This window comes from Odocoileus virginianus, chromosome 3 (assembly GCF_023699985.2).
Source record: "Odocoileus virginianus isolate 20LAN1187 ecotype Illinois chromosome 3, Ovbor_1.2, whole genome shotgun sequence".
Classification (NCBI taxonomy): Eukaryota; Metazoa; Chordata; class Mammalia; order Artiodactyla; family Cervidae; genus Odocoileus; species Odocoileus virginianus.
Window position 1 is genome coordinate 10,900,606 of NC_069676.1, and position 21,372 is coordinate 10,921,977.

General features: G+C 42.9%; 1 long non-coding RNA gene across 3 annotated transcripts; it reads left to right on the forward strand.

Moving 5' to 3' along the window:
* Positions 1–1,043: 1,043 nt before the first annotated feature.
* LOC110125770 (uncharacterized) lies at positions 1,044–15,093 on the forward strand. Of its 3 annotated transcripts, none has more exons than XR_011486346.1 (5): positions 1,044–1,632; positions 8,481–8,934; positions 13,447–13,573; positions 13,937–13,997; positions 14,843–15,093. It is a non-coding gene; the product is annotated as an uncharacterized lncRNA (long non-coding RNA). The 3 variants fall into 3 exon arrangements; XR_011486348.1 differs by having other exon boundaries at positions 13,447–13,569; XR_011486347.1 differs by lacking the exon at positions 1,044–1,632 and adding an exon at positions 3,587–5,490.
* The last annotated feature ends 6,279 nt before the right edge of the window (positions 15,094–21,372 follow it).

Here is a 21,372-nt window from a genome sequence, read left to right on the forward strand (position 1 = left end):
AGTAAGGCACACAAGTAGTTCAAGCAGAAACCCCCAAATATCTATTCCATCCAGAATAAAACATGTCAGTTAATTATTATTTCTGTGGCAAGAAATTCATCTGTAAATAATTACATCTGTAAATAATTATACTTGAACACTTCTGGTCTAAGCCCTGCAGTTCCATTTGAAAACATCCAAAAGTAAGCACAGGCCTCAGAAACTTACTATACACGTTCAGGGAAAGAAAGAGTGAAAGCAAAATTCTTAAAAAATTTAATTAATACAAAAATATTCTATTTTGTCTCAAAGTCACCTCTTTCTTGCCTGTTTGAACTATTTTATACTGTCCTTACGGCTGTATTGATTAAACATGTTTTTCCTTTCTTGGAAAACGGAGACTTAAGTCAATAAATTTGTTCAAGGTGACAAACCCAGGGAGAGACAGTGCTGACAAGAACGTTGTTAAAGTTTGCAAAGAATAAACTCCATCCTAAAGACTTTCCACAGGATGCATGTGTCCTTTCGCGGGGAGACGCAAAGGTTTTCATACAATATATATGATTCCACGTGGTTCCTCGGCTTTCTACTCATATAAAATATCCACAGATCAAAAAAAACCAACCAACAAAACAAACAAAAAACAAGTCTTTAAGAGCCATCCATGGCTCTGTGGGAAAAGGATAAACTATTAAAATATTGGGTCCCTTTGAAATGCACTGCAGAGTTATAATGGTGCTGTGAATCTGAAAGGTGAAGCTGGCTCTGGGAATGAAAGGAAGGACCTGGAAATTCAGGTTTATTGCCAGAGCCAGGCTGGGGACGGAGGTTGGGGGTGGTGCAGAGCTGTGGATTTGAGACCCCGCTCTAAAAACAAAACCGCTTGTAAAACTGAAGAAAACGAGTTCCTCGCCCTCAGAGGGGAAGCGAGAGACGATGAACTCCACAGAGCACTGTTCCTCCCGCGCACAAACCCAGCAGAAGCAGTCATGACTCTTCCCTGACGACCCTCCCTTGTGGTAACCTCACAATCTGAGGAAGACGCGGGGCTGCGGGCGCTGAGCTGCTCAGAGGGACTCCGGGCTCAAGGGCCAAGTCCCCGTGGGCCCAGTTGCCGGCCCCGCCCCACGCTGATTGATATAGGGGACAGAAGTCCGAGCACGCATGGCTTCCGCAGACCCGAGTCCCGCCACGACCGGTTCCGACCAGACCCTCCACCCCGACTCCACATCTCGGGACAGCCCACTCACCATTGCTAGGTTTCCTCGAGTTCCCTCCTATGACTCCCACGACCACTGCGAGCACAGCGCGAGAGACACTGCGACAAAGCAGATGCCATCAGCGACTCAAGATCCGCGGTGAGGTGGGTCTTCTGCGCCGGTGCGGTACGTCTCCCCACCCACCTTACCCAGCGGGGTTCTTGATTGGACTGTTTGAGAGGCAACGCCCCACGCTTGAGTGACAGCAGGGCAGGAGGTAGCGTGTGTGCGGAACCGGCCTCCGTTGGCGGGCGGCGTCCTGACCCCGCAACGGATATTTGCATTAAAGCGGAACTTCTTCCTGGTTGGGAGCTGCCTGCGTACACGTTTTCGTCTAGTTTTTTGTGAACTCCGAGGCACAGGGAAACACTGATTGAATTCCCAAATGAATCAAGTAAGTACAGCACACGAGGATGGCCTATATCGGGCGACCCTGAAATAATAGGGTCTTATGTCCTTATGGGGTCAGGGTCTTAGCTTAAGTCTGTCAGATCAGTCCAAATCGTGACCCTTGGTTAGAAACACAGACACTAAAGGTGACTCCACCACCTGTAACAGTCTGGCTCCATTTTAATGGTTGGCATTTGCTAGTTTTGAGCCTTTAATTCCCCAGTGGCATTTCCCCACTCATATAAAACTATCAATCAGCTTGCCATCTGCCAATTTTTTACAAAGATGTTAGCTGGCATTATGATAGGTATTACATTGGGGCTCCAAAATCATTGCAGATGGTGACTGCAGCCATGAAATTAAAAGATGCTTACTCCTTGGAAGGAAAGTTATGACCAACCTAGATAGCATCTTAAAAAGCAGAGACATTACTTTGCCAACAAAGGTCCGTCTGGTCAAGGCTATGGTTTTTCCAGTGGTCATGTATGGATGTGAGAGTTAGACTGTGAAGAAAGCTGAGCGCCAAAAAATTGATGCTTTTGAACTGTGGTGTTGGAGAAGACTCTTGAGAGTCCCTTGGACTGCAAGGAGATCCAACCAGTCCATCCTGAAGGAGATCAGTTCTGGGTGTTCATTGGAAGGACTGATGCTGAAGCTGAAACTCCAGTACTTTGGCCACCTCATTCAAAGAGTTGACTCATTGGAGAAGACCCTGATGCTTGGAGGGATTGGGGGCAGGAGGAGAAGGGGACGACAGAGGATGAGATGGCTGGATGGCATCACTGACTCGATGGGCATGAGTTTGAGTAAACTCCAGGAGTTGGTGATGGACAGGAAGGCCTGGCGTGCTGCGATTCATGGGGTCTCAAAGAGTCAGACATGACTGAGCGACTGAACTGAACTGAACTGTGTGGTGCAGCTGCAAAATAAATAAATAAATAAATAAATAAAGAAGAAGAAGATGAAGACAGATCTGTACAACTCATCCTGATGATGTGTGATGTTTAGTTAGATGTGGTGACCCCTTGGGTTTGGTTTTCCATGAAGGCTGTTCCCATTAAAGGATGAAGGCCAGCAAGTTTCCACTGAGCTCCATTAGGCACCAGGGTGCACTGTCATCCTTAGTTTAGGCACTTCCCTGAGCTGTGCAATTAATTCATCCCAAGCAATACCCAAGGTGTTGGAGAAGGGTGACTCCTCTAGCACCATAGCATTTTTCAAAGGATCAAAGAAAGAAATGTCTTCTTTCCAAGGGATGTATAAGCCAGAGGGCCACGGTTTGGGTCCATCATACCACAAATAAGTGTGTTGCTGGGGTGCTATTTCCAGGACCAGGGCTATAATAGGCACCTCAGTGGAGGGCCATATGCTTATGGGAGGCCTCTATTTTTTAGAGAACCCAGAATATGAGTAACCAAGCAAGACCCTATTGGGCCTTCTGGGAACAGACACCCACCTCTACCTTCTCTCGTCTGTAGAAAAACTTTAGCTTTCTTGTCCTTTTGTGACTTGGAGTAAATTTAATTAGATGTGAGCAAATGCAGAAAGAAAGGAAAACAGTTAAGTAAGACAAAGTAATATGGAATAATAGTAATGGAAGAAGTTAACTCTAGGGGCTTTCCTGGTGGCTCAGTGGTAAAGAATTCGCCTGCCAATGTAGAAGACTCAGGTTCAGTCCCTGATCCTGGAATATCCTACATGGCTTAGAGCAACTAAGCCCGTGGGCCACAACTACTGGGCCTATGCTCTAGAGCTCAGGAACTGCAACGACTGAGTCCATGTGCTACAACTTCCAACTCCTTTGCAACCTAGAGCCCCTCTTCCAGAACAAGAGAAGCTACTGCAATGAAAAACCCACACACCACAACTAGAGAGCAGCCCTGGCTTGCCACAAGTAGAGAAAAGTCTATGCAAGAATGAAGAGCCCCCCCAAAAAAAAAAAAAAAGTTAACTCTATACTGGCCACAAACAGGTAGACCCCAGACTGGTTGGAAACAGAAGTTTGATGATGTTAATTCAAGATTACCTCACCACCAACCAATCAGAAGAATGTTTATGAACATATCCCACGAACCCCCTCCCTCACCCTGTCTTTAAAAAACCTTTCTCAAAACCTTTCAGAGCGTCAGGGCCCATTAAGCACTAGCTACCTTGTGGATGCCTTAATGGATGCCTGCCTTGGTGCCCTGCAATACAACCTGCACTTCCCTTTACCACATCACAGTGTCAATGGACTGGCTTTACTGCCCACAGGGCAAGTGGACCCAAGTTTGGTTGCATTAACACGTAGAGATAATTACAGTTTTGTTGTTCAATCGCTAAGTTGTGTCCAACTCTGCAACCCCCTGGACTGCAGCATGTCAGGCTTCTTTGTTCTTCTCTATCTCCCAGAGATAGTGCTCAAACTCATCCATTGAGTTGATGATGCCATCCAACCAACTCATCCTCTGCCATCCCCTTCTCTTTTAGCCTTCAATCTTTCCAAGCATTTTTTCCAGTGGGTCAGCTCCTCGTATCTGGCCAAAGTATTGAAGCTGCAGCTTCAGAATCAGTCCTTCCAATGAATATTCAGGGTTAATTTCCTTTAGGATTGACTAGTTTGATCTCCTTGAAATCCAAGGGACTCTCAAGAGTCTTCTACAGCACCACAATTTAAAAGCATCACTTCTTTGGCACTCAGCTTTCTTTATGGTCCAACTCTCACGTCTGTACCTAACTACTGGAAAAACCATAGCTTTGACTATACAGAGTTTTGTAGGCAAAGTGATGTCTCTGCTGTGGCTGTTGGTCCACAATTACCCAGAGAGCAAGGATCTTTTTTGGCAATAGATGCAGGGCCAACAGCCCCAGAATTACTTAGAAATTTTAGTGAGTCTTCTGGAATCTCACCACCTACTGGCTACATTTTCCTGTCTCTTCTCTTTTCCTTTCTATCGGAAATAACTGCTCTATATGCAGTATTCTTACCTGGGAAATCCCATGGATAAAGCAGCCTGGCAGGCCAGAGTCCACTGGGTCGCAAAAGAGTCCGACACAACTTAGCTTCTAAGCAAAAACAAGGTGTGTGTGTGCTTGCTTGTTCAGTAGCTTCAGTCATGTCTGACTCTTTGTGACCTCATGGACTGCAGCCCACCAGGCTTCTCAGTCCATGGGATTCTCCAGGCAAGATTAAGAGTGGGTTACCATGCCCTTCTCCAGGGGATCGTCCTGACTCAGGGATTGAACCCGCTGCTCCTGTGTCTGCTGCATTGCAGGCAGATTCTTTACTCCCTGAGCCACCATTGAGAGCTCCAAGGTAATAACTACCTTTTGGGCTCACCTCATTCACAGGGTATACTCATCCTAGCCCCCGGTCCTCCATCCAGCTCTAATGTCAGGGTAAAACCAACCTCAGTCACACCTTCACCCTAAACACAGATAGGTTCCAGCTCAGACAGTAACCCAGGACCACTGGAAGGAGAGCTCCGTTCTCATACTCCTGCTCCCAACTCAGAAAACAGCCAACTCGGAGTCCTCCGAACAGAGAACGGACGCTTGACGGGGTCAACACCACCACACAGGGCACAGGAAAATCTCCCCAACGAACAGCAGCTCAAAAAGCTGGAACCTCCAGGCTTTCTTATTAGAGTCAACTCCGCAGATTTCCGAGTTGACCGCAAGGAGGCCGGTCCCGCGGATCCGGGCCGAACAGAGCCTTCGGCGAGTCTCCCCAATCCCGGGGAGCTCACTCACCATTGTGACGTGTTCTGGACCTTTCTGCGTCCTTCCTTCGTCCCCAACGACCAGTGCTGGTCAGTGCAACGGACACCGAAGGGCTACCGTGAACACAGAAGGGCAGGGAACACACCACCTGGGAGCGCAGGTAAGGATAAAGGAAGTCTTGGCGCTTCAGGCGCGCCGCCCCGCCCACCTGCCTCAGAGGCCTCCTGGTTGGACAGATCCCAATACGCCTAAGTGATGAGCTGCGGAAGGCGGGATGGGACCTGCAACCTTCTGGCACCTTTGGTTTGTGACAGAACTATTTCCTGGCCTGGGATCACCTCTGCAGTCTTCTGGGGTCCCTCCTGCAATGGGATTCTTGATTCTGTTTCAAGGTGGAGCAAGTACAGATGAGACAATGGCCCACACCAGAGCCGGCTGGAGCAAGAAAGCCTTATGTCCTCCAGGGGTCAAGGCTTGATGTAAGCCTGTGTGGTAACTCACAGAACTGTGCTTCTTCTTAAGAAAGACAGAGGACGTCCCTGGTGGTCCAGTGGTTAAGAGTCGTCCTGCCAGTGCAGGTAACACAAGTTTGATCCCTAGATCGGGAAGATCCCACAGGCCTCTGGGCCACTGAGCCAGAGGGTCACAGCTACTGAGCCCCTTGAACAACAAAAGATGCTACTGCAGTGAGGAGCCCAGACACCACAACTAGAGAAAGCCCACATGCAGCAATGAAGACCAAGCAGGGTAAGAAAGAAAGAAAAGAAAAGCAGACCCTTAAATATGAACTCATCAGGTAAAATACTACATACCTACTGTATACAACTTGGAAAGAAAGTTATGACCAATCTAGACAGCATATTAAAAAGCAGAGACATTACTTTGCCAACAAAGGTCCATCTAGTCAAAGCTATGGTTTTTCCAGTGGTCATGTATGGATGTGAGAGTTGGACTGTGAAGAAAGCTGAGCACTGAAGAATTGATGCTTTTGAACTGTGGTGTTGGAGAAAACTCTTGAGAGTCCCTTGGACCTCAAGGAGATCCAACCAGTCCATCCTGAAGGAGATCAGTCCTGGGTGTTCATTGAAAGGACCAATGTTGAAGCTGAAACTGAAGACTTTGGCCACCTGATGTGAAGAGCTGACTCATTTTAAAAGACCCCGATGCTGGGAAAGATTGAGGGCAGGAGGAGAAGGGGACAACAGAGGATGAGATGGTTGGATGGCATCACCAACTCAATGGACATGAGTTTGGGTAAACTCTGGGAGTTGGTGATGGACAAGGAGGCCTGGCGTGTTGCAGTCCATGGGGTTGCAAAGAGTCAGACATGACTGAACAACTGAACTGAACTGTATAGAACAGGGAACTCTATTCAATACTCTGTAGTGACCTATATGCAAAAAGAATCAAAAAAAGAGTGGATATAAGTTTATGATTCATATATAAGTTTATATATGAATATTCACCCTGGAGAAGGAAATGGCAACCCACTCCAGTATCCTTGTCTGGAAAATCTCACGGACAGAAGAGCCTGGTGGGCTGCAGTCCATGGGGTCTCAAAGAGTCAGACACAACTGAGCGACTAACACATGAATATTCACTGGAGAAGGAAATGGCAACCCACTCCAGTATTCTTGCCTAGAGAATCCCATGGACAGAGGAGCCTGGTGAGCTGCTGTCCATGGGTTGCACAGAGTTGGACATGACTGAAGTGACTTAGCATGCATGTATGCATTGGAGAAGGAAATGGCAACCCACTCCAGTATTCTTGCCTGGAGAATCCCAGGGACAGAGGAGCCTGGTAGGCTGCTGTCGATGGAGTCGCACAGAATCAGACTGGACTGAAGCGACTTAGCAGCAGCAGCAGCATGAATATTCATATATGAATATTCAAACATATTCATGTATATGTTTATGTATAACTGAAATCAATACAATATTCTAAATCAACTATACTACAATAAAAGTTTAAAAAAAGGATTGTTCATTGCAAGTGTATTGAAATTCAATTAACTTTTATATTTTTATCTTGTATACTATCACTTTGCTGAACTCAATAATGAGTTCTAATACGTTTTGTTGTGTGTGTGTGTGTATTTTCAATAGAATTTTTTAGATTTTTCTAAATAGAAGATATCTCACCTGGATGTAGAAATGCTTTTACATCAGGACTTCCCTGGCTGTCTAGTGTTTGAGATCCTTTGCTACCACTACATGGTTTGATCCCTGGTCGGGGAACCCAGGTCCCAAATGCCATGACATGGACAAGAACAAAAAAAATTTTTTTACATCTTGCTAACCAATCTATAAGCATTTTATTGTCTTTTCTTGTGTAATGGTTTTGGTTAAAATCTTCAGTACACTCTGCATATCTGAGGTTGTTGATATTTCTCCCAGCAACCCTGATTTCAGCTTGTGATTCATCCAGTGCAGCATTTCACCCAGCTATGGTTTTACCAGTAGTCATGTATGGTTGTGAGAGTTGGACCATAAAAGAAGGCTGAGGGCCAATATATAGCCCTGTCATAATCTTTCCCCAATTTTGAACCAGTCTGTTATTCGATGTCTGATTCTGTTGCTGCTTGACCTGCATGACTTTTAATAATTATAAAATTGCACATGAACTGTACATATCTGTATTTTATCACTATGGGGAATCTTTACTGTTAATCAAAGAAAGCAGGACTTTTTATATTGCCGCCTTCCATCTTCTTACACAAGAATGCAGATCCTGAAGAAGTGTTTAAGATGTACTATGTGGTGGAAATACAAGTGATCAATGACATCTTCACTGATTGAGGCACTTATCAAATAAAAGATATACACACACCCCAGCCTCTGTATTATGTCACATGACATTTTATACTTTCACTTCAATGCCCTTATTTGCATTTCATAAACCAAAGCTTTACTATCTATTAACCATCTCTCTTTTCCTACAAAATACAAGCACCAGAACTACAAGAACTTATCTCCTGCCAAAATACACACATCCTAAAGTGCCTTGGTTACTTACGTTGAATGGACTATGTTGACCCTAAAGTGCGTGCCAATGGGGCTTGTGAAACCTTAGCATCAAAAGTATAGTCTCCAGCTTCCCTGCAGACTGTAATATACATCTATGGTGACCATATATTCCCTTTGTTGCAGGACAGAAACCAAGACAACACTGTAAAGCAATTATCTTCCAATTAAAAAATAATAATAAAATTTGAGAAAAAGGAATCTCATTGCAGGAAGAGCTGCAGAACACCGTAAAGGTAAACCCAGGCTAGGAAACACGTCTTTCACCAAGCAAAAGTGCCGGACAGGGACTGGTCCCAGCGCATCTCCAACAGATTGTCCCTCAAGCATGAGAGGCGGGGCATTGGAATCTGTCCAACCAGGAGGCCGCTGAGTCCGGTGGGCGGGGAAATACCACCCTCCACTCCCAAGGAACGGGATTGTTTTCGTTCTTGCACAGCGCGAAGTCGCCAGCATCCTGTTCCTTCCTCACTGGTTTACCGGCCTAGTCACTGTTACTCATCTTCAGTCGTCCTGTCATCTGATCTGGTCGTTGGAGTCCTTGGGAGGGACTCAGATAATCCCAAGAAGCCTGGAAATGGTGAGTGTGCTGACCCGGGCAAGGGACGCCGGGCAGGGATTGATCCGAACCCGCCATCTTTTGACCCGGCACCGCGTCGTCACCCCGGGAGTCGGCGGATACGCGGGGTCTGGATTCCGCTCGGAGCTCAGTCCCCTCTGGCTCACAGCCGGGACCCCTGGCAGTTTTGTTTGTTCCGTCACTTCGCGCAGGGACTTCGGTCCCGGAGCCTCTCGGCGCGGCTCTGCCTGCGCAGCCCGTCTTCTCCCCCAGATTGTGCGATGACCACGTGCATGGTTTTTGTGACTCCAGGTTTGGGTCGTGGGATTACCTGTCTTGTGAAAGGTCCCAGCCCCTCTTTTCTGCTCAGGGGCACCCCGTTTCCTCTGAGTTTTCCAAATGTTCCGCAAGCTGCGTCTCAAATCGAAGAGCGTAGTCCTCGTTTGTTGCTCCTTGTAGGGCTAGCAATAAATCGTTAAATTTCCGGATCTCTACCCTCCAGTTTCAACTCTCCAATTCAGATAACCTATCAACTCTTCGTCTCTGCCCTGCATTTCAAACAAACTGAATATTTTATTAATTGTTTATTCTATTTGCAGAGTCGTGAATGCCATTTTACCTTGGGTCAGGGGGTGGTCTGTGGATATTTCACCTGATTGGAAAGCCGACAGTAACCATCTGGAAGTGGGTGTATGAAATTCGTTCTCTTCCGATTTTGTTTTCTGGGAAGAGACGTCTTGTGGGAAATTGTTTTGTGAAGGGTATTTATTTTGGGGGCGCTCGCGGGGGGACACTTTTCCAGACGATCAGTCATGCCCGTCGCTGGGTTAGTCCCTTTCAAAATATTTCCTCACTTATTTAAGTTTCTTTTCTTAATAGTGTAAGATGTACTCAATTAACAGAGCTCGAAAGAGCGTATACAATAGTTGCTAAAAGGTAAGAGGGTTGAATTTCAGGGGAAAAAAGTTTCCAGTGTTACATTGAGTTGTGAGGCATTTTTGTTTCACTTTTTTTCATTCCCTAAGTGATTATGGTAAGCTCTTTTGGACGCTTTAGTTCTTTCTGGTTGATTTCAAATGACATTCTAGGATTTAGAGTTGCAGACAAAATATTCAAGTATGTCTACAGTGGATGCACGCTCTCTTGAGTTGGAGTCTTTCCGACCCCATGGACTATAGTCTGCCAGGCTCCTCTGTCCTTGGGATTTTCCAGGCAAGAATACTGAAGTGAGTTGCCATTTCCTCCTCCAGGGGATCTTCCCTACCCAGGGATCAAACCCATGTCTCCTGAATCTCCTGCATTGGCAGATGGAGTCTTTACTACTGAGCCACCAGGGAAGTCACGTTCAAATATGATTAATTGTGTAGTAAATAAATTTGCCTTGGAAATAATGATTGACATTTTTTCATTAAGAAAATTTATTCGTATTAATTTATTTTTGGCTGTGCTAGATCTTCATTGTTGCATGAGTGCTTTCTCTAGTTGTGGAGATCAAGGGCCAGTCTTCATTGTGTAGCACAGGCTTCTTGTTTCAGTGGCTTCTCTTGTTGTGGAACATGAGCTGTAGGGCATGCAGGCTTCCGTGGCTGCAGATCTGGGGCACTCGAGCATGGGCTCCCATGCATGTGGGATTTCCTAGATCAAGGATCAAACAGGTATCATCTGCATTCGCAGGTGGATGCTCATCCGGTGTGCCACCAGGGAAGTCCAATATATTTTTTCTGAAAGAAATAGATACTTGGGGTTTTCTGGGTGAATGAGAGAAGTGGCTTAGAATTTTCTCTCATTTCTACAAAAAACACTGAATTTGAATGATTTTCTCTAGTTGGCCAAACAGGATTTGTGTATTTACAGTTTTCAGTAGTGGTTGAGAGCCCCTGTAGTGGGGAGCAGAGCCCGAGATCAGTGTCTTCAGGCTAAGGTCCCTTTTGAGCCTGTGAAGGGAGGTACTTGAAGGTCCTCATATGCTTGGAATCTCACAGTTTATTGCTTTGTCAGATTGACTTCTTTCAGGTAGCAATATACTGTTGAGCTTTCCGTTCTGTATTTTCGTAGCTTCCTACTTCATTTCTTGTTAGTGAATATACATGTTATGCATATACCACTGGTTATTTGACTCTTTCAGGATATGTTGCTTACCTGTTAACTCATGCCAGTTTTGATTTGTGTATGCATTTTCTGTGAATACCTGGTGGCTCAGAGGTAAAGCCTCTCTCTGCCTGCAATGCAGGAGACCCAGCTTTGATCCCTTTGATCCCAGCTTGGGGTCAGGAAGATCCCCTGCAGAAGGAAATGGCAACCCACTCCAGTACTCTTGCCTGGAAAATTCCATGGGCTACAATCCATGGGGTGGAAAAGAGTTGGACACAACTGAGTGACTTCACTTTCACTTTTCACTTTTGTGTGAATATGAGTCGACCTCATTTAGACAAATAACAAAGAGTGCAATTGTTGGGTCTTAATAGACATAGTGACTTCCCTGGTGGCTTAGACGGTAAAGCGTCTGCCTACAATGTGGGAGACCCGGGTTTGATCCCTGGGTGGGGAAGATCATCTGGAGAAGGAAATGGCAACCCACTCCAGTACTCTTGCCTGGAAGATAGACATAGTAGGAGTATATTTTGTTTTGAAAGAAAGCTCTTGTCTTCCTTTGTAGGGTACCAAATTCTATTCCCTCCAGTAGTGAATGAGGGATATCTTCACATCTATTTGGTGTTCTGAGTGTTTTGCATTTTAATCATTAAATATATATAGTGCTATAGAATTATAGTGATAGCTCATTAAAAAAAAATATTTATTTGCACCAGGTCTTAGTTGTGTCACCCTGGCAGGATCTTTTTAATTGTGACATGCAAACTCTTAGTTGTGGCATATAGGACCTAGTTCCCTGACTAGAGATAGAACCCGGGCCCCCTGCATTTGGATTGTGGAGTTTTACCCACTGCATCATCATGGAAGCCCTGTTAATTTCCTTTCTGATTTTTTAATTTTATTGTGCTATGCTCTTCGCTTTAGTGTTTCATTGGGTAGATGCTTGCATTATTTTTTACGGATCTTTGTTTTCTTCTAGTGTGTTTGGTGATGGCATAAACGTCTCTGTAGGCACTGCTTTTACTGCATCCCACAATTTAGCATATAAGAAATTTTAATTAGTCTTGGGACTTCTTATTTGATACCATGGTGTTATTTATAAATGTCTTGTAAAAAAATCTTTATGTGTTCTAGAGTTTTCCAGTTCTCTTGCATCTATTGATTGCTATATGAATGTCTTTGAGTTCTGACAGCATAGTTTGTATGATTTTTGTTCTTTCAGATTTGTTCATAAGTATGCTGTATGTCCTAGAAAATGTTCTGTCTTGTTGAATGGTCCATATGAATTTCAGGAGAATGTGTATTCTGCTCTTGTTCCTTGAATTATTTTTTAGATTACAATTAAAATGAGTCATATCATAGTGCTGTTCAGTTAAACTCTGTCCTTCCTGATTTTCTGCCTGTTGTAATATATAGCTTATAATAAGTGAGTGTTCATGAATGACTGTAATAATGGATTCATGTATTCCTCCCCACTTTCTTCTTTTTTAAAAAAATATTTAAATATTTATTTGGCTGCATTGGGTTTTTGTTGAGGCAAGTGAGCTTAGTCACCCTGTGGTATGTGGGATCTTAGTTCCCCAACCAGGATTGAAACTGCATCCACTGCATTGGAAGGTGGATTCTTAACCACTGAACTACCAGGGAAGTCCCCCTCCCTGCGTTCTTCACGTCTTGTCTTAAGTATTTTGGTGCTTTATTGCTATGTATGTACACATGAAAGGCTTTTATGCCTTCTTGGGAAATGGACCTTGTTGTCATTAGGTAAAGTCCCTCTTTACCCCGAGGTTTTCCTTGTTTGAAATCTACATTGTCTAAAATTTGTATGCCAGTGCCAGGTTTCATTTGGTTAGTTTTGGCTTGGTACATTTTCATCTGTCCCTTTACTTCTTATCTACCTGTGCCTTCATATTTAAAATGTCTTTTGTAGATAATGTATAACTGTAATTTAAAGAATAAATAATATGGTACTATGAAGGGGGAGTATTAAAAAAACCGATATCTTTTAAAATCACATAAAAAAATAAAAATATTTAGTAATAAGCCTGACAAAGAGGTGAAAGGCATATGGTAAGAACTATAAAACATGATGATATTTTACTACAGCAGAAACTAAGAGAACATTGTAAAGCAATTATACCTCATAAAAAAGACATTTCATTTGTAAAGGAATTCTGTCATTTTCCTACATTCTCTGGGCTCTGCCATGATTGTAATATAAGTGATACTGTGACCACAGAAGTGATATGTAAATAATTTTCATTTCTTCATGATGCCATTATGTTACTGAAGAAGTGTGGAGAGTAAGTTTCTCATGATCGAGTCATAGAATAACTCTTTGTAAACAACAGAATTATATGTACTTTTCGTATAGGTGGAGTGGGAGTGTCTAGTTCTGTTAATCTCATGCATCTTACTGTGCATATATTTTGGGTGTTTTAGGACTCATTGGTGTTTGAGGATGTGGCTGTGAACTTCACCCTGGAGGAGTGAAGTTTACTGGATTCTTCACAGAGGAAACTCTACAGAGATGTGACGTTAGAAAACTTCAGGAATTTGTAATCAGTAGGTAAAAATGAAGAAATTCTTTCCCTTTGTGTATTAGAGAACAAGTGTTTCTTACCAGTCTACAGATGTGGAATGTGGAAAGGGAGGATATTGGTAAAGAAAGTAGGGATGGGGAGGCTGGCAGAATGGAATTTCCCAGGGGTCCAGTGGTTATGATTCAGCACTTTCACTATTGTGACCTGGGTTCAATCCCTGGTTGGGGAAGTAAGATTTCAAGCTGCACAAAGTGGTAAAAAAAAAAAAAAAAAAAAGAAAGAAAGAAAAATAAACTAGACTGTATCAGAGCTTATAGTGGACCTAAAATCCAATAATTATTCCATAATTTCTGGTACTTCCAGATCATGTTTCTGGATTTTTGTTTCAGAAGCAAGACAGGAAGATCATGACATTGGAGATCAGTTCAAAAACCAGGGGAGAAAATTAAGGTGATACATGCTTCTGAAGTGGCATTAGTGGTAAAGAATCATCCTGCCAGTTCAGGAGATGCAGGAGAAGTGGGTTCAGTTCCTGGGTTGGGAAGAGCCCCTGGAGAAGGAAATGGCAACCGATTCCAGTATTGTTGCCAGTGGGCAGGGGACCTTGGCAGGCTCCCCTGCCATATTAAATATATTAAATATATGTGTCCATGGGATCACAGAGTTGGACATAAGTGAGCATACAAGCAGTACTCCCAATGCAAAGCATGTCTTGTGTGGGAATCATGGTCTGTAATGAAAATTCTAATAGAAGTAATCAAAACAGAATGCCCATCTTCAAATTTGGTTATTCTTAGAAAATGTCTCTGAAAAATATTTTCTTAAATTTGATATAAATGTTTATTTAGTGTTTACAATATAGTGCAGGTGCAGTCAGTATTCATGAACCCTATATTTCAATTCTAGGTGAGTGTGAAGTCACTCAGTCGTGTCCTACTCTTTGTGACCCCATGAACTGTAACCCACCAGGCTCCTCTGTCCTTGGAAATTTTCAGGCAAGAGTACTGGAGTGAGTTGCCATTTCCTTCTCCAGGGGATCTTCCCTGACCCAGGGATTGAACCTGGGTCTCCCGCATTGCAGGCAGATGCTTTACCATCTGAGCCACCATGGAAGCCCTTGGAAGATATATTTCAATATCACTTTTTAATAGAAAAGGGGAAGTCCTATTGCCAAACATTCAGTATATTCAACTTCTAACAATTCACAAAAGATTAAAAACCTCACTATTCCTACAAATCATAATAAATATAATTAAGAAGCAAATCATTAATAATGTGCTTCTCATTATTTACAGAAGTCCTATGATAGAGAGACTCTCTGAAAGGAAAGATATTCATTCTTGGGGAGAAAATGTGAAGCTTATTCCAACTCTCAGTGTGAAGAAGAAAACTGCTGGTTTTAAACCATGGGAATGCAGTGCATGTGGAAAATTCTTCTTGAGTCATTCATCCCTTAATAGACACATGTCATGTCACATTGAATACAAACCAAGAGAACATCAAATGTACCACAAGAAGGTATATAAATGTAAAAATTGTGGGCAGACATTTGTTTCTCCTAGTGCTCTCAGAACACATAAAAGGAGTCATATTGGAGAGAAGCTCTATGCATGTGAACAATGTGGAAAAGTCTTTCCATATGAAAAATCACTCCAGAGCCACAAAAATACTCACACAGGGGTGAAAGCCTATGAATGTCAAGAATGTGTGGATGCGTTGGCATGGAGATCAACTTTTCAAATAGATGTGGTAACACACACTGGAGATTTACCTTATAATGTAGGAAATGTGAGGTGAGAAAGCATTCATTTATCCCCATTCTCTTACAATGCATCAAAGCAGTCACAATGGAAGGAAACCCTATCAATGTAAACAGTGTGGAAAAGCCTTTACAAGTCCTAAAAGAATCTGAATACATGAAGTAATTCACACCAGAGAGCAACCCTATGATTGTAAGCAGTGTGGTAAAGCCTTCAAACATTTTGGTTCCTTACAGGCACACATATGACTTCACAGAGGAGAGATACCACATGTATGTAAAACATGTTCTAAAGAATTGACTACTGCCCAGAATCTTCGAGATCATGAAAGAATCCACACTGGAGAAAAGCCCTATGAATGTAAAGGATGTGGGTAAGCCTTCATGTGGCAAGTCACTTTTTGAAAACACATGGTAACACACACTGGAGATTTACATTATAAATGTCAGAAATGTGAAAAAGCATTCCTTTATCCAAGTTTTCTTCAAGCACGTGAAAGAAGTCACACTGGAGAGAAACCCTATGAATGTGAGCAGTGTGGAAAAGCCTTTCCATATTAAAAAAATATTGCAAACACACAGAAGAACTTACAGAATGGAGAAATTCTATGAATGTAAAGAATGTGGGAAAATTTTCCTATGCAAAATAACTTTTCAAAAACACATGGCAACACAAACTGGAGATTTACTTTATAAATGTCAGAAATGTGAGAAAGCATTCATTTCTCCCAGTTGTCTTAGAATGCATGAAAACAGTCACAATGAAGAGAAAGCCTATCAATGTAAACAGTGTGGAAAAACATTTAAAACTCCTAAACCTGTTGGAATACATGAAAGAATTCAGAGGTGAGAAAATGCTATGAATGTAACCTGTGTGATAAAGCTTTCAGTTATTTCAGTGCCTTCCAATCACACAAAGGATTTCACACAGGACAGACACCATATGTATGTAAAACATGTCCTAAAGTATTGAGTAATGCCTGCTCACTTAAAAACCATGAAAGAGTCTACACTGGAGAAAAAAACCTTAAAGTGTAAGGAATGTGGGAAAGCCTCACACTGAATATAACTCTTCAGAAACATATGATAATACACACTGGAGATGGACCTTATAAATGTAAAGAATGTGAGAAAGTATTCATGAATCCCAGTTCTCTTAAAATACATGAAAGTAGTCATACTGGAGAGAGACCCTATCAGTGTCAATGTGGTAAAACTTTTAGAACACAAAATGTTTTCAGAGTTCACGAAAGTACTCACAGTAGAGGAAAAACCCTACAAATGTAAGATATTTGTGAAAAACTTCACTTCCACTTATGTCCAAGCATGTGAAAGAACTCACACTGGACAGAAACCATCTCTCAACCATTCAAAGACAAATTAGACTACACACTGGAAAGAAATAATATAAAATGTGAAGAATGTGGGAAAGGCTTTTCTGATCCTTGTAGTTTATGAAAGCATAAAAGGATTCACTAGAGAAAATCTTATTTGTAAATAGTATTTTTTATATGTTTTATGTTTGTAAACTATTATTGGCCGATATCATTACTTGTAGAAACTGCCATGGAGAAGGACTGTAAGACATATGAGGTAACTTCACTGAAAATAATCCATGTCTAATGTTGCAGAAAACCTTCATTTCCAAAGAGTTGTGTTCTTAAGTTATTATTGTCATTATTTGTGAGACCCTGCAGCATGTGGACGACTGAGCAGTTCACTTTCACTTTTCACTTTAATGCTTTGGAGAAGGCAATGGCAACCCACTCCAGTGCTCTTGCCTGGAGAATCCCAGGGACGGGGGAGCCTGGTGGGCTGCCGTCTATGGGTTCGCACAGAGTCAGCCACAACTGAAGTGATTTAGCAGCAGCAGCAGCAGCATGTGGGGAGTCTTAGTTTCGCAACAAGGAATGGAAGCCATGCTCCCAGAAGTGAATTCTTAACAACTAGAATGCCACAGAAATCCTGAAAGAGTTCTTTCAAAAGTCTATAAATATGTTGTGTTTATTGTGGATCTTTCTTCAAGTGTATCCTTAAATGGTGGATTTCTATTAATTTCAGAAACAAATATTGATGTGAGTTCATTCTGTCAGTTTCCTTTCAACAATAGTATGTAAGGTTTAAAGGTAGTGATTTTTTCTTTTACGTTTGGATCCTGTTGGATCCTTGAATGAGAGTTAGTCGCTCAATCATGTCCAGTTCTTTGCAACCCCATGAACTGTAGCCCACCAGGCTCCTCTGTTCATGGAATTCTCCAGGCAAGAATACTGGAGTGGGTTGTCATTCCCTTCTCCAGGGGATCTTCCCAACCTAGGGATCAAACCCAGGTCTCCTGCATTGCTGGCAGATTCTTTAATGTCTGAGCCACCATGTATGATATGTGTGTTTCTAATATGCTCTGAGGCTTAGATTTTTTATAGTGTTCTATTCATTTTCAGTGGGCCTTTGAAACATGACAGTTTGGTATTTGTACGGATTGACCTAGTGGCTTTGTGTAGCAGTTGCGAGACATAATACTGTTATATGTATTGTATCCTTTCTTTCTGGTGGGTATAAGAAAGTGGGTATAAGAGCCTTTTTCCATTCTGTTAATGACTTGGGATAGATTTTATGTATGGCTAGGATGTCAGAGAGTATACTGTGAATCAGTATTTTTTTTCTGTTTGCTTTTTGCAATTCCTTCTGCCTAGTATTTGTTAAATAGGCTATGAGAATTCCAAAAAAACCCAAAAACCAAAAAACAAAAAGCTAGAGGTTGAGATATCTTACTTGTGAGTAATACTGGGACCTAGACTTTCCAGAATCAATCCTCTTTGTGGTTCAATGTTAGTTTTCACCAAGAGCTCACTTGTGTTCCATTTAAAAGCATGTACAGGGCTTCCCTGGTGGCTCAGTGGTAAAGAATCTGCCTGCCAATGTAGGAGATGGGGAGATATGGGTTTGATCCCTGATCTGAGAAGATCCCACGTACTGTGGAGCAAATAAGCCCCTGCACCAACTATTGAGCATGTGCTCTAGAGCCTGTGCTCCACAAGAGATGTCAACACAATGAGAGGCCTGTGCACTGCAACTAGAGAGTAACCCCTATTCTCCCCAGCTAGAGAAAAGCCCTTGCAGCTATGAAGACCTAGCACAGCCCCCCAAAATCATCAGATGCAAAGAAGAAACTCTTCAGATATCGGAGCTCCCACACAGGGAAAGAGATGGATACATAAGGGCTTCAAGAATAATAATCTTCCAGCTTATTTTCCAGATTCTATGTCCTTGTAGTCATGAGTAGCCACGACACCAGCAACCAACCCATTACTTCATGACAAATAGATGGGGAAACAATAGAAACAGTGACAGACTTTCTTTTTTGGGCTCCAAAATCACTGCATGGTGACTGCAGCCATGAAATTAAAAGATGCTTGCTCCTTGGAAGAAAAACTGTGACCAACCTAGACAGCATATTAAAAAGCAGAGACTCTAGTTTGCCAACAAAGGTCTGTCTAGTCAAAGCTATGGTTTTTCCAATAGTCATGTATGGATGTGAGAGTTGGACCATAAAGAAAACTGAGCACCAAAAAATTGATGCTTTTGAACTGTGGTGTTGGAGAAGACTCTTGAGTCCCTTGGAAATCCAACCAGTCCATCCTAAAGGAAATCAGTACTGAATAGTCATTGGAAAAAGACTGATGCTGAAGCTGAAGCACCAATACTTTGACCATCTGATGCAAACAAGTGACTCATTGGAAAAGACCCTGGTGCTGGGTAAGATTGAAGGCAGGAAGAGAAGGGGATGACAGAGGATGAGCTGGTTGGATGGCATCACTGACTGGGTGGACATGAGTCTGAGCAAGCTCTGGGTATTGGTGATGGACAGGGAAGCCTGGTGTGCTGCAGTCCATGGGGTGACAGAGTTGGACAGGACCAAGTGACTGAACTGAGCTGATGGTTTTTGGCCCTTCCTTTTTGCCCCAGGCACACTGTTTTGATAGGGTAGTTTTACAGGTAGTTGTGGGGGATTGTAGATAGGAAGGGAAACCTAGGGAAATTTCGGAGACCACTGGAAGCTAGTGATTGCTCAGAAAGCTATAATGCTGTGAAAGGTAGCAGGCTTGCTGAACTATAAAGCCATAAATAAAAATATGAGATATGCCCCGGGTCACTAAGTAAAAGAAAAAAAAATGAGGCCTGCATTCTGCTGGTCCAGTTCAGCAAGATAATGGTCCTTAGGACCAAGGACAGGAATCTAAGGGAAAGGACATTCGAAGTTGGAGACCCTCATTATGTGAAAAGCTGAGGTGACTCAAAATATTTTAATATCTGTTACCACCCTTCTGCTGATTTGAATAAGGGGTCAGACACTCTCCTGCCTGTTAGGAAGGGGAGGTAGTGATGATGTAAGCCTCATCTCTACTTGGAGAGGAACAGGTGATTCTTTCCCCCTCCCTCACTTTCCTTTCCTTCTCTCTCTCTCTCTTTTTTTTTAAATTAAAGACTGCATCCGGTCCTAGTTGTGGCCCTCAGGATTGTAGTTGCTTATGCAGGATGTTTCCTTGTGATGTGTGGATTCTAGTTGTATTCTGCAGGCTTCAGTAGTTGGAGCTCCTGGGGTTAGTTGCTCTGTGGCAGGTGGGATCTTAGTTTATCAACCAGGGATGGAACCCACATCCTGTGCATTGCAAAGGTGGATTCTTAATCACTGGACCTTCAGGGTCCCCCTGAGCCTCAGTAAGTCCAGACACTAGGTGAGTGAGTTTAAAAGAAAGTAAAAGCAAAGAAAGAAGAATCTGATGATGACATGGACTTTGGTCTTTTTGACTAAACCTCTTTAGTAACACATTCAATAAAAACCTGAGCTGTTTAAAAAAAAAAAAAGACCGTGGGTTCTTATATCTCAATCTTGTTGCCCTGATGGTCCGGGAACGAGCGACGAGAATGAAGACAGGACACGAAATCTGGTGCAGTGGGTCAGGGGACCTGCAGCCGAGTCCACTCTGAGTCCAGCTTTGATTCCTAATTGCAGACTACAAGACTTTCTATGACCATATCTTTCCCAAGACACTACACTGACATAGTCCAGATCTCCTTGTTTTTACCCCAGGTCGTTCACTTTTGGGCTAGTCTCGGGGACAATCAGCAAGTGCATAGGCAGCATTCATGCCTGATGCCGACCTGGCGTTCCAAGGTCCATGCTTTCATGATCCCAGTCATACTGCCTTCTGGGTCTGGCCTTGGGGTTTGTGACAAGATTATTCTTAAAAGAAAACATGAAAGATAATCATTAGCACAGTTTCTTAATATATGCTGTTTTTCCAGGTGCTCTTTCTGTGGAATTTCTCAAGGCTGTGAAAGTACATTATTAGCCATTCCCGCTACACAATCTTGAGTTTAGGCTGGGTTTGAGCCCAGTATACAGGTTCGAGTCCCAGTGTGGGTTTAGGCAGGGTTCACGTCCCTTTGTGGGTTTATGTTGGGTTCCAGTCCCTGCATGTGGGTTTAAGGCCCAATCCGAGATACACGGTTTCAGTTTTCCTCTGAGTTTTCCAAATGTTTGGGGTGCAGAATCTCAATTTGAAGATCTTAGCCCCCCAGAGGAGTTCTTTGTAGGGCTGGCAGTATATTATTAAAGTTCTAAATCACTCCCCTCTTTCCCAAAGCCGGTTTTGCCTCCCCAATTCAAATGATCTGTTCTCTTTGGCACATTTCAAACAAACCAATACTCAGTATTTCAGTTGTTTATCCTATTTCTGTAGAGTTGTCTGTGGCAATTTTTCAGGGAGCTGGGGTGGGGAGGTAGGGTGGTAGGGTGGTAGGGTGGTCTCTGGGTATTTTATATGAGCAGAAGCTGACAGTAATCACTTGGAAGCAGGTTGTATCAAATCCTTTCAATTCCTGTTTTTTTTTGTTGTTGTTGTTTTTTTACTAGGAACAGATAATCCTATAGGAAGTCTTTTCATGGAAGCTTTCTTTTGAAACTTTCTTTCCCATCCCTAGGTTGTGTGTGTGTTAGTCCCTCATTCATGTCCGACTCTTTGCGATCCCGTGGACTGTAGTCTGCCAGGCTCCTCTGTCCATGGG